A 14,009-nucleotide genomic window follows, 5' to 3' on the forward strand; every position below is an offset into this window, starting at 1 on the left:
GCAGTACTTAAAGGGCTGCTGCAAAGGTAGTGGAAGCTTTGTCTTCACAGGGAGCCACATGGAGAAGGTACTGGTAAGTGGGTACAGGTTGCACCAGGAGACGTTTCTTCCTGATCTGAGAGACATTTCCTTCAATCACTCACTCCCACAACCTCCCCAGGGACATGGTAGAGTACCCATCACTGGAGGTCTTCAAGATGTGATTGGACAGGTTGCTAGATAATTTCATCTAGGCTTTCTTTCCCACAGAAAGCTGGAACAGATGGTCTGTGGAGGTCCTTTCCAGTCTGGGCTGTTTTATGATTCTATGAAGATTTTTGGAAGGAGCTTGTATCTTTTTTTTTTTTTTTGTCCAGTTGTTTTTTTCATTTTGAGTGTCATGGGACAACCAAACTGTAGGTTGAGGGAGAGGGACAGCAACTTCTGAAACCAGATCTGCTGCTATAGGGACAGGAATATGGAACTCTATAAATGGTGACCCAAGCTCACAAAGAACTAAAAACATCCTCTCAGCTGCAGAGAACAACTTTCATTCCTCCCCTGGGTGATTAGAGTACAGGTGTGAAAAGAGAGAGAGATGAGTTTGAATGATCTGATGGTTCAGGGACAACTGAGTCTCTAAACTTGATGCTTCCTAGACAAGCACTTGAAATACCATCACTTGCTGTAAAAAAGGGGTTCAAATAGGATCTGTGGAGAGCAGAGTCAGCATTAATTGGGTACTCTCTAGGAATGCCTTTAGCATTTAGTCCTACTTGTGATTAAGCCAGAAGAATAGTTAATTTCCAGATTATATTCTACCTTAATTGAGAAGTGGCTCTGAATCTGCTGTGGCTGCTGGCATTCGGTACCTGTACAGATGCAGAGCTGGAGGCATTGAAGGCTGTGGTTATTAACTTCTCTCCAGACAGCCTTCACAGTCTTCCTTTTGTCTTCTGGATACCCAGGATCACCTCTACCCCTTCTCTCTTCAGTACCTTCCTGCATTGCTGAGGCCATCTCACTGTCCCCAAGGCAGTCCTTCTGCCTCCTCCACCATCACCCTCACCCCACACATGCTTCTTCACCCACTCTCTTTCTTCAGAACTCTCCATATTGACTCTGTGGCTTCTTACTGCCTTCTCTCTCCATCAAACTTCGTCCCTCTTCCTTGCTGGTGGCTCCAGAGCCTAACCTGATAGGCATACTAGTGAGTTGTCCAGTAAGTTGGACCTAATTTCTCTCCTCTGCTTACTTCTAATGTTAGTGCACCTCACTGGTGAGATGAGATTTGCAGGTATGTGTAGAACTCTACAGAGGAAGAAGTACTTACCTAATGAGTTTTGCTGTCCTCGGGGTTTTTCTTTCGTTCAGCTGGGGGGAGAGAAAGGGGAGCCAGGGTGTATTTTTGGTGTTTAGTACCCCAGTTTCACTTAAATTCTAATTTTGGCTTCTAAATCCTTTATTGCATCTAGTTCTTCATCTTTTCCTTCAGCAGATCCTACTCTAAGGAAAAATACCTCCTTTTTCCCAAGTTTTCTCTGTTCAGAGGTGGGTGAGATGGCCTTTCACTGGTTTTGCAGTATCTGCTTGAAAGTGGCCTAGTTTTAGCAGGCTCTGCTAAGCATTAATGCAGTACAAAGTACACCTAATAGCTGTTCCTTAGCTTCTGCTATTGAAAACATATGTTCTCTGACACTGAATGGTAGTTTGTTCTCTCATACATCCCAATGAGTATAGGCAGCTGGTTATTTTCCAGTGTCAGCAAGTTCAAAATGAATGCAACTTATTTTTCCTGTGGGGAATGGAGACATATGTCCCCAAATTGAATTAAATATTAATAACATCATTTCCAAAGGGGAGGAGTGCAAGGAGAATCAAAGAAATATAGAAAATTATTAGAGCATAAAATCCATGTAGTTGGAAATAAACATGCCTTTTACAACTCTTGTGAGTTTTTTGTGGCTTGTAGTTTTTTCCTTTGGGTTTTTTCTTGTTGTTGTTGTGGTTTTAATGGTTTTAGTTCTGGTTTGATTCCTGTTAGAACTGAAAGTTAATTCTTCTAATGGTCTTCCATTGGCCCATGATGTGAGTCTGGATGATCTTACTTCCAGTTCCCAAGGACAGGGTGTCCTGTTGTGCAGTGAGCTGTGTTGTGCATTTGGGCTGTGTTTTCTGTTTCAGCAGAACCGAATGGTTTATGGAGAAAGAAGGCTGGAGGGAAAGATTCTTTATATCTCATGATTGAGGAAAGGACTTGCTGTTGTCATCCAGAACATTCTGTAACTGTTCTGTAAAGGGGTTCTGGTAGGGCTGTGGGCTCTGTCTAGGGTCAACTTCAGGTCAGTGGAACAAATCTTAGTCATTTCACTGGGAGCCGAATCAGGCCTTTACTAGATCAAGGAAGAGGGTTAGACCTGTATAGCTGCATGTAGATGGACTTTAGACATTTAAATCTGATCTGCAGTCAAAAAAATCTCTGCTTATCAGCCCTCTGAATCTATATCTACTTTATAGGTGCTTCTCAGTTTGACCTGCAAGTTCACTAGATACACATGCTATGTGAGGTCAACAGAACATTTCAGCAGAGACTTAACCTCATTCAGCACTGTAGCTTACACATTTTCCATCCTCAGTGTCACTCAGTGTATCCACGGTGTGTTTGGGAAGACTCAGTGACATTTCCTTACAAACTGGGTGTCTGTACTGTACCTTCGCAGAAACTGGGTTGGTGAATAACCTTTGTGGTTCAGAAAGTGAAAGCAGAGGTAAAATCTTCTAAGTGTTACAGCAAGAAGATGAAAGGAGGAAAGAGGGATGGAAATCCTCACCTACAGACCTTCAAGGACAAAGAATGTATTTTACATTGCCACCAAGGATACAAAAATCCCCCGTGGTGGCAATCCTCTAATCCCACGGGACAAGGCTATCAGAGGATAATCCCAAATTGCCACCCTGTGCTTGAGCATTGGTTCTCCTAATGCTCTAGGATACAATTACAGACCAAGGCCTGGAAACCACAGCCTTTGTTCTGCCTTATTGCTTAATTGTTTAATGAAGTAGTCACTTCATCTAAGGGAGTGCTTTGCAATTTTGTACTTGCACGCAGCTGGCAGTGGCAACGAGCAAGGGACTGGCTTTATTACAGATTAATTTGTTCTCTTGGTAAAAGAAGGTACCATTAAAGATATCAGGTTCTGATAATAAATAATTTGAGAGTTCTCCCCATAAAAGGGAAATCTCACCCTCCAAGGTGTGGAATGAGAGCACATTTGTTACTGCCTTTTTATTTTTCTTCCCTTTTCTTCTTGGTGCTGTGTAAAGACAGATGGAAGAGGTAGTGTGGCAATTAGTACCAGATCTTACAGTAACAGCTCAGTTGCCAAGGTCAGGACACTCCTATCTGTTGCACCTCTAAAACTGGGATGGGAGTGGCATTCCTAGCAGAAAAACCAGATGTATCAGAAAAATCTCATATCTTTTTTGTTTGGGCAGCTGCGTGCTAGACACTGGATATTGGGAGATTTGTAATAGGCTAGTGAGAGAATAGGACCCTGGGAACAGGGGAAAAGGGTTTGAATGCTGGAGGCTTTTTGGGCTTCCAGCCATGCAGGGTCTCTTGCAAATGCTAAATACCAAAGTACCTTTGGCAGTCTTTAATACCAAGGTTTTCATTAATAGCTATAAAAATGTTTTATGAGTAATGTTGGTACAAACAGAACAGGTGGGATCACCTGTGCACTAATCCCCTCCTCTCTTGCTAGCCCAGCCTCTTGGCTGGTAATGCCTATGGATATCTTGCTGGTTCTCACAAGGAAGGGTGCTGCTTCCCTGAGACCAGGTTGCTAGAGAGAGACAGCAGTGAGGGGTGAATTGCAGCTGTTCCACTTGTTGCTTTCCATCCCATCTCTGCTACAGGTGCCTCTTGTGAAGCCTGTGGAGTGCAGATAATGGGAAGGAAACCATCACCCAGTTGCATTTGGCACATCAACAAACCATATGGTATGGGGCACCTGTATGTATATGGGAGGGACATGTTAATGCATCGTTCTTGGCCAAAGAAGGGTGACAAATGCCTGGCTTGTGACTTCCATTTAAAAGGAAATACAGTGCAAACCTTTTGTTTGTCAGGACACTTTGTAACTTGTTTTCACAAAACTGCCATTTTCAACATCATTTAACAAGCCATTATAGGTCTTTTAATAAATGATAGTCATTAACCTTGGCAAAGGTAACTGAGGGCAGGATTTTAATTCAGGTGGTAAAGAGTCTGTCCTCCAGGCCTGTGTTCAAGATCACAAGAATGTCAGAGCCAACATCAGTTCAAGGACCAACAGGAACAAAACTGGCTCATAGCCATCTGTTGTATCTTTACAGTGCTGATGGGTTCCTGCCTGTGCCAATGTACAGAGACTTCTCAGGCTGCTTTTATCTGTGCTCACTCCAAGTTCTCTTTGTAGTATGTTCTTGCACTTGGAGAGTTAAAGCATGGGAAGGCCCTGGTTCCTTTGCCTTTGAGGACATACCTACCAGCTTTTCTGTAGGGAGTTTCCTGCAGAAGGACTGACACAGAGGGAGGGATCTGACTCATGGCTGGTAGAGACACCTCCTGGAAGAGCTATCATGGAATAGCCACAAGGTAATTGTGAATCAGACCTGAGCAAGTCTCATTAGCACCTGATTTCTTAATGGCATCCTATAAGTATATACTTATCAGCTATTTTTGTGTCCTCTCTGCAACTACCACCTTAAACAGGAACTCTCTGTCCACATAAAAATGTTTGGGTTTTTGGTTTCTTTTTGTTTTCATCCAGATGGAAATACTGGCATCAACTTTTGTTTAAACCTTTAAGGTACAATTTTTTACTTAAGAATGAAAAACCCCTTTTTGCTTAAAAATCAATCTTCAATGTCTTTTTCCTACAACCAACATTTTAGGTTCTTTGAGGGAAAGATTTCAAAAAAGGGTGCAAAATGATTTCTTTAGCACATTTTTGGCTTAAAGGACTGTCTTGCCACAGCTGCTATTATAGCTGCTTATCACTCTGAGGTAACATTTGCTTTTTGTTTCAAAGTTTCAGCTGCTTGTTGGTAGTGTTATTACTGGCTGTGCCTCAATTTCTGTGGTTACAGATGGCCACAGCCTGAAGTGGCTTCTGTCTGAACCACCTTAAAGCCTCTACGTGGAGTCAGAGAAGGATCAAAAGTGGCAGAGGGGAAAATGAAACAGATCACCTTTGTCTCAGCTGTGTGAGAGCACAGCTGTACAGCAGGATGGAAGATTGTCTAGTGGAAAGGGCGTTGAATCATGACTGACAGCGATGACTCTGGTCTGAGTGGAGCCTTTGTAGTAAAAACTGATGAAGCACTTAAATTTCATCTGCTGGTGAGAGTTGACCAGAAGCTACCAGGCACAAAGCTGACACAACCTCTACCCTGTTACCACAGACTCCTGGAGGTTTAGTCTGGCCTGGACCTCACTTGTCACCTTGCACTCTTATCGCTGTGCTTGTTGACCTAGCTGGGTTCACTGCATTCCAGAGCTGGACATTGAATGTTGTTGATTTCAATTCCTCTGCAGCTTCAGCATGGCCCAGTATATTTGGCTCTTGTGGTGTTTGAAATTACAGGCTTCCCTCACCTTGGTGACTTTGAACAGCATAATTGCTCCCCATCCTCTTCCTACAGTATGGGAATTTGGAGGGAATTGGTTCATTTAGGCTGATATTATTAATGGTATCATTATGAGTCATCATGCTTTCTTACTTTTCATGAGGCCAGACATAAAGTTGAAGCTCAGATAAAGAGACACCAGGCATTTGTATTCTTTACTACTTACCATAGTCTGCTTACCATTGCAGACTCTTGCAAAGCGTTCACGTGCCCTGAGGGATGGAATGACTCAGCAGAATATCAGCATTACAATTGGAATATTGTTCCTGCTGGGAGAAGACTTGAGAGCATATTTTTATTTTTCAACAGTTCCTGCTGTGTCTTGGCATTTACAGTCCCTCTGGACTAACACTTTCATCAGTTTTCCTCTCTAGCCAGCAGCTTCTGTGATGAGCACAGTAGTTCATCACCAAGCTGTGAGTAGCACAATTGCTTAGTTTTTATCGTTCACTGCTTTTAGTGTGTCACAGAGAGCTCTGTAACTTCCTTTACAGATGGGGAAACTGAGTCATGGACAGAAGACATGATGTCACTTAATTCACCTATTAAGGCGGGTGGAAGAGGCAACACAGATCCTGGCTGTCTGAACTCTGGCTGAGACCTGTGCTCTGGATTACTACCTGCTCCTGAAAATCTGAGGCATGATTGGCACACTCCACTCACCTCTTCTGCCTGGCTTGCTGATCCAGCCTCCTGGAAGGTTTTTCTGAATCTCTTGTTACCTCCAGAACCTCTTCTCCATGTACACAAACTCATTTGGATCTAAAATTAAAACCTCCCTAGCAAAGCCAGAACAGCCAGGCTTTCCCAAACTGTGCTCTGCTGAATATTCCAGGTATCCAGACACATCTCTGTTTCTCACAGATGTATTAAAGCAGAACAGGGTCTCTTCTTGCTTCCAAAGTTCTTCCCACTCTTTGCTACTGAGTTGCCTATCTTGGCTATCAGATGGTCCTCCAACATGATCAAAGAGGATGCAAAGACACAAGCTGCAGGGAAAATGGGAGAGAAGAGTTTAGAGCCATGACTTGCATGCCTTGTCCAGGAGTACTTTCTCGCACATACTGTTCAGAGAGCTGCTTGATTGAACCAGGGGCTCATTGGCGGTGAGCACTCAGGAGGAAAACCACCCCTGGCAGATGTGGCCTAGCACTTAACCAGGAATTCTTTCAAGATGTGAGCTGTTATCGCCCTCTGCTGACAGTTTGCTGTATAGTGCCATCACTTTAAAAATCAAGTATTTTACATTCTTGTGCAAACAAGAGTTTCTGAGGATCTATAGTAAACTGAAGGAGCCTCCCTCAGACAGAGATTTTGGGGGTTTATCACTTGATTTTTTAAATGTGTTTGTCTGTTGTAACTTAGATGCTCTGTATCAATCATTCCACATCAAAGATGAATCCAGTCTGAGTTGAGCAAGGCATTGAGTGTGCACATTGCCAGAGCCTGTTTTTCCCAGGAGAGTTTGTGATCTACAGAGATGATACAGGTAAAGGATAGCAAAAAAGGAGGAATGGTCAGCCCGATTTTACATCTAGGCTGCTGAGATACTGAAACATCTAGCTGAGCCCACAGAAAGGCAACTCTGTTACCTTGCTTGGAAGCTGTAGTCAGGTGAATTAAAAGCAGAAATAAGCCATGAGTCTTGACTGCAAGGAGAAGGGATCACACTTTTGGCATCTTCCTTTCTTTTTATCTTCGCAAGATTAGGTCATTCTTTAACTCAATCAAAGTTGCAATTCATTGAAATACTGTATAGGGTTAAGCAGGCCAAACCTATGATAAATACGAGATTGGATTAGACACATTGTTATTTTTTCTTGCCTCTGTCAGCTTGCCCAAGGTCACACTGGAGTTTTGTGAGAAAGTCAAGAAGTGAACCCAGTTGTGGGGTTTTTTGTTGTGTTTGGGGGCTGTGGGTGCTGAATAAATTGGTGTTGCATTTCAACCATTCAGTTGCTCATAAAGATTTCAAGTTGTCCATGGAAATATTCCTGGATTATCTGCTCTGAATAAAGCTCACTTGAAAAAACAGACTAAAAGGCTAGAGGAATGTCCACAGACAGCAAACTAAAAGGACTGTTATCTTCAACAGCTTCCATTTTACCATGCTGAGTACATGGTAAGTACAAAGTGGTTTTTTTACAGGCCATGTAAAAGGACAAAAGTCTGCTCTTGCTGCCAGATAATGCTCTTCTGATGATTTGAAGCAGCAGAGGGTTTTTTGGTTTCAGCAATTAACACCAGTTTCCAAACTCAACTGTGAGGAGGGGACATCAACATTTAAATCCCCGAACTGTAGCGGTGTCACTGTATGAAGTAGGTTATAGCACAAATAATAGCAACAGGTACAAGGCATGAGGTACTCGCATCTAGACTGAAGATCACAGTGGGAGAATGACTTCATGTGTTTATTTGCTTTCTCATTTCCCCCATGTTCTAGATACATCTACTAATTCTTTATAGTTTCTTTCCAGAAGCATCACTCGGTGCCTACACAGAAGGATTTTGTGCCAGAAAGTGAAGAAGACTGGAGCAGGTATATATATCACATTATCCTTGATGTTGACAGGGCAGAGTTGACAGGGCAAACATCCTCATCTTTCCAACAATGATTTCATCCACTGTAATTGTTTATAGGAGGACAGGTCTGGAATAAAACCTGAGTGTCACTTTGGAAGACTTTTAACATCTTCTCTGTCATCAGCAGCTGAGGCAGCCTGAATGTCAACATTCTTCTATTGCAGTTAATTTGTCCTTAAAAACTCCTTCAGAAAGCAGAGCAGGGTGGAGCTTCTGCTCTCTTAGACGTGACCCATTACATCAGACCTCACTGATACGTGGCTCTGATGAGTCAAATTGCCATCCACAGCTGCTCTGCCATTCCAGGAGGTGACTTTTCCTTCAGCAGAATCTGGATGAAATCAACACCTATATCCATATTGAGTCCAACAGCTTAATGTGCACTGCTATGAAAGTTAGACTTGATTGTGTTTTGATCTAGGGGACAGGAATGTTTATTTTCAGTTAACTCCACAGTGTTACAAATGATGGTCTTGGCAGGCTGAGAACACTGTCCTACCCAAGGAGGAGAAGTTCAAGTCTGTCATACTAAGTAGCTATGAACAACAGTCAGGAATCAAACCCATGAACATGGCTTAAAGGTATAGAGAAAGCCTGAGAAAGAGCTAGAGAAAGGTATGGCTCTGATGGTTTTTCTTCCTCTTTTGGGATGGTAAAACAGGATGGAGATGTGTTATTCAGCAGCTAATTTCAGGATTAGTATAACTGAGGTGCAAAGCCAGTGAAATCAAGACAAATGAATCCTACTCGTAGTGTGAGATTTGTCCTGTGGCTTTAGATCTTCAGGGAAGTGTAACCATTTGTCTGTTCTTACTGTTTACAGAAGGCAACCAGCATTTCCACCAGGTTATAGAAATGTAGAATTATTAGAAAACTTTGCAGCTACAGAGATAGATGGATTTTACATAAAATCTCTGCTCTTTGTAGCAAGCCAGTGTGATATTGAGCAAGATAATGGTCAGAAAGAACACTGCCAGGCTCCTAATGAGAAGCTGTTGACAGTAAAATTACCCCAACATTCATCAAAAAGCCAATAAATGTCAAGCATGGGGCCTTTGATGCAGTAGCTCATAATTCCTGTTCAGAAGCCTTTGCAGTCTCTTCAGAGCATGTGATCTTCCTGCATTTCTGCTGAGTTCACTGAAAACTTTGTTGCTGAAGAAGTACAAGGAGCAGGTGCCGGTGTTCTGAATGCCGCTGTTAGTTACGGTGCCACAGGCTCAGTGAGACCTCGGGCAGAGCACAGTTGGCCTCGATTTCCCCATCTGCAATGCAGGAATGACAATATAGGAACTACCCAGAGGCACTCAGTAAAGGACACAGCATTGCCATCCAAATGCTCAGAAATCATGAGAGGATAGATGGTAAAAATGATGATGCTGACTTTTGCCAAGGAGTTACTAGTGTTAACTATGTCCAGCTTGTTGTGCCTGTGTAGCACAAGCTTCAAGCTCTCTCCTTGACAGCCACAGGAGATTACTTCAAACCAATGTGTAACATTCATACCAGTCTGATGAATTCTGAGTTGGGTGGCCTTGAGAAAACCACATGGATTTTATATAAAAGCTTATCTAAATTCCCATTCTGTTTGTGGAATGTGGAAGTCATCGAATCACAGAATGGTAGGGGTTGGAAGGGACCTTCAGAGCTCATCTAGTCCAGCCCCCCCTGCTAAAAACAGGTCCATCTAGATCAGGTCACACAGGAATGCATCCAGGCAAGTCCTTTATTATCAGCACATATCCCCTAAATGTTGGGGAGAGGCAGATTGTTGCCTGCTCCATGCATTAGGAACAACCTTGTGCCGAGAGTTACTCTAGCTGTCATGCACCCAGCTTCTTTGTTTGCCTTGTTCACGAGGGGAGCCTGAAGCTACATCACAAGTGATGTGATTATATGCTACAGGTAAAACTGTCCGGATAAAGGCTCAAAGTGATTCTCTGAAGGCCTCCATGGAGTTTGAGGTCAGTTCATTACACTCATACTGCAATTCCTTGCTTGCAGTTTCTATTCCAGCTGTTCTGGTGCATATGAATAGAAAACATGTCCTTGTCTATTATTTGCAGTGATAAGCTGCATCCCAAGCTTGTACACAGATGGAGTTATACTTAATTTACAGAGGAGGCTGAGTGTATGCCATATGCTATTAGGGCCACTTGAAACTAGGATAATTACCTGGCAGGCATTGCTGCAGAGCAGATTCTTTAATAAAAATGAATAAGGTGACAAGGGATAGACTCCTTGTTATTTTGGGACGAACTCTCCTCACACAGGATACAGCCACAGTGGTAAGGCTCCCAGTCTAGCATTTGGTTTGCTGTTTCTTGGCTGTACAACTTAATTAACAATTCTGGAACTGGTCTGTTTCCCAGGAAGAGCCTGTAAATCTGTTACATTACACAAGAAAGGCAGATGTGGGCAAAAATAAAAATCCCACACAAGTCAGAAAGGAAAAATGTTGTTGCTTTGTTGGTGCATGAGGGCTGGTGTAGGAGTGTTCTAAAACCTTCTGAAGCTTTTCTGTGTGGTGGTTCAAGCAAGAGGGAGATCACAGAATCCTGAGGGTTGGAAGTGACCTCAAATGATCCAATCCCTCTGCCAGAGCAGAGGGACCACCTAGAGTAGGTCACACAGGAACTCCAGGTGGGTTTGGAATGCCCCCAAAGAAGGAGACTCCACAACCCATCTGGGCAGCCTGTGCCAGTGCTCCCTCACCTCAACAGGGAAGAAATTCATCCTTGTATTTTTTTAGAACCTTTTATGATCAAGCTTGTACCCATTGTCCCTTGTCCTGTCATTGGCCATCACTGAGAACTGCCTGGCTCCATCCTCCTGTCACCCACTCTTTATGTATTTGTAAACATTGGTGAGGTCACCCCTCAGTCTTCTCTTCTCCAAGCCGAAGAGCCCCAGCTCCCTCAGCCTTTCCGTGTTCCCATGCATGGCACCATTTTTGGAACTGATAATTGCTAATTACACGGTTACTGTATTGCACAAAATAGAAACAAATACTGTGAAAACTGAGTTAAAATATACTTATAAATAACTTTTTTTCTCTTCCAGATCTGAAAGTACAACACAAACATCTGTCAGACCTGTGAATTAGATTAAGATCTAGAAAAGAGCCTAGAAAAGCAGTGTTCTTAAGGATCTGAGGATCTTCAAGATCAGCTGTCTGCAACACTGTGCTTCCCCAGCTTCCATGGACTTGAAATTGAAGGAGCTCAAGGCTTTGTGGTGTTTGGCCTTTCACAGGGAAAGCTGAGGATAAGGTAACAACACTCCCACCCTCTGCCCATCAGACAAACAATAGGACACCTTCCCATCACCACTTTGTCTGGCTAAAGTGTACCTGTTCTTAACTTTACATAGCACTTCCATTAATGTCAGTCTGCTGATGGTGAATAAAGCTAAGGATACCTATCTTACCTATTATATATATACACCTCTATAGCTAACATTACTCTGTACTATTAGGGTCTTACATTCAAATTCAATGAATAAGATGACCAGGCTTTGGTTACATTGCAGTATAACCATTTCCAATGAAGGAATTATTCTTGTAAGGTGCAGGGTTGGGGTTTTTTCCTTAAAAAAATTACAACCCTGAGGTAATAACAGTGCCAAGCCCTGTCTTGTGTAGATGGCAATCAATTGCAGAGGGAGAAATTCTAAATATCTGAAAGAATGTGCCCATCTGAACTATCACTCCTGTTTTAAGATGGCCACTGAAACCATTTTATTATTGCAGTTAGTTGGAAAGAGCACTGTTCTGCAAAAAAAAATGAGATAATGTACTTATTTCTAAAAGCCTGCACCAGAAGAGCCAGTAGAGATTTGCTGAGTAGTTGCAGGATAGCCATTAAATATAAATATTTTTAAAAACAATTTACTCTTTCCTAATGCTTTTAGAGCAGCATGTGGGAGCAGAGACTAAGTGCATCATCTTACTGCATTAAGAAGGACACGAGCAAGGTTACCAGGCTCCAGATTTAACCCTTCTATCTCTTAACTTTTCACAACAGGCCCTAACCTATATAAAGAATGTGAATTTACATAAAACTTACCCATCTTTCCTACTAGTGACAACAGAAGTTTCTATTTTTAAAACAACTGTTCACAGTGGTGCACATATTTCACCTTCCTATAGAAATGAACTATTTTGAGTTTAAATCTCTATTGCTCAGATTAAAGGTGGTAGCAGAACTGGAAATTCTTCTCTCTTCATCTTGAGTGTGCATTCCAGATGGAAAAGAGAATTGCTTTTTATGCTCTGTATGTACAAATGATATGGGTATTTATATCACTGCTTGGAAAGAGAATGTGTAGGCCAGTTAGAAAGAAAAAAGGCTGATTTTTGCCCCAAACTATCTAGGTCTTGCTACTGTGTAAGGAAAAAAAGTAGGATAGGGGAAAGGGACCTGGGGGTCCTGGTGGACAACAGGATGAGCATGAGCCAGCAATGTGCCCTTGTGGCCAAGAAGGCCAATGGCATCCTGGGGTGTATTAGAAGGGCTGTGGGCAGTAGGTCAAGAGAGGTTCTCCTCCCCCTCTACTCTGCTCTTATGAGACCACATCTGAAATATTGTGTCCAGTTCTGGGCCCCTCAGTTCAAGGAGGACAGGGAGCTGCTGGAGAGAGTTCAGTGCAGAACCACAGAGATGATGGAGCGGAGCATCTCCCTTATGATGAAAGGCTGAGGAAGCTGGGGCTCTTCAGCTTGAAGGAGACTGAGGGGTGACCTCATTAATGTTTACAAATACATAAAGGGTGGGTGTCAGGAGGATGGAGCCAGGCTGTTCACAGTGATGTCCAATGATAGGACAAAGGGCAATGGATACAAGCTGGAACAGAAGAGGTTTCAAAGAAGCACAAGGAAAAACTTCCCTGTTGAGGTGAGGGAGCACTGGAAGGGGCTGCCCCGATGGGTTATGGAGTCTCCTTCTCTGGACACGCTCAAATCCCAACTGCATGAGTTCCTGTGTGACCTACTCTAGGAGGACCTGCTCTGGCAGGGGGTTTGGACTAGATGATCGGGAAGCAAAGTGTCATTCAATCCTTTGATCCCAGCAACGCTCCTGATAAAGCAGAGCCCATTGCTGCTATGTGGGAGGCAGACTGGCTGAACCATGAGACCAACTTCTTATAACAAGGGCCAACGACAAGGTTGACACTACCAACATGGTAGAGCACCTTTGCAAGATGTCTCTCATGCTTAGGTCACTCTGCAGCAGACCTGCAGCAACTGCATCACATAGCACTGGTCATAGACTTCCTTTGGCTCCACACAGCAGCTTCACAGCCCAAAGACTGCGGTGTTAACTTTTCCTTGTGGCAGTTTTTCAGTTTAAAGTGCCCAAAATAACAGGCAGGTCTGTCAGCAGGGTGGTTTTTAGCAATGCTGAGGATGGTCAGGAGTCTTAAGCCAGGCCTGTGGAGATAGTATCAGGGCACTGTGAAGGGCTGAGTGAGCCAAAGCTCCTGTGGACTCATCCATACTGCCTAGGAATGTCTGATCCCTGGAGAGAACTGTTCTGAGTATTTACTGGGTTTCTGATTCACTCCAGAGGAGAACTGAGGAAGGAACTAACACTCATAGAAAGAGAACCAAGGACATGGGAGCAAATCCTTCTTGATTTGTGATACTTTCACATTTGGAGTTTTAGTAGCTGATGGTAAGATTCATCTGATCTACCTTAAGATGTCTAAGTCTGAAATAAGCACTTCAGGCTACTTTTACTGTCAGCTTAGAAAAAAACCCCATCCATACAGTG

The sequence above is a fragment of the Colius striatus genome, chromosome 1 (assembly GCF_028858725.1).
Source record: "Colius striatus isolate bColStr4 chromosome 1, bColStr4.1.hap1, whole genome shotgun sequence".
Taxonomy (NCBI): domain Eukaryota; kingdom Metazoa; phylum Chordata; class Aves; order Coliiformes; family Coliidae; genus Colius; species Colius striatus.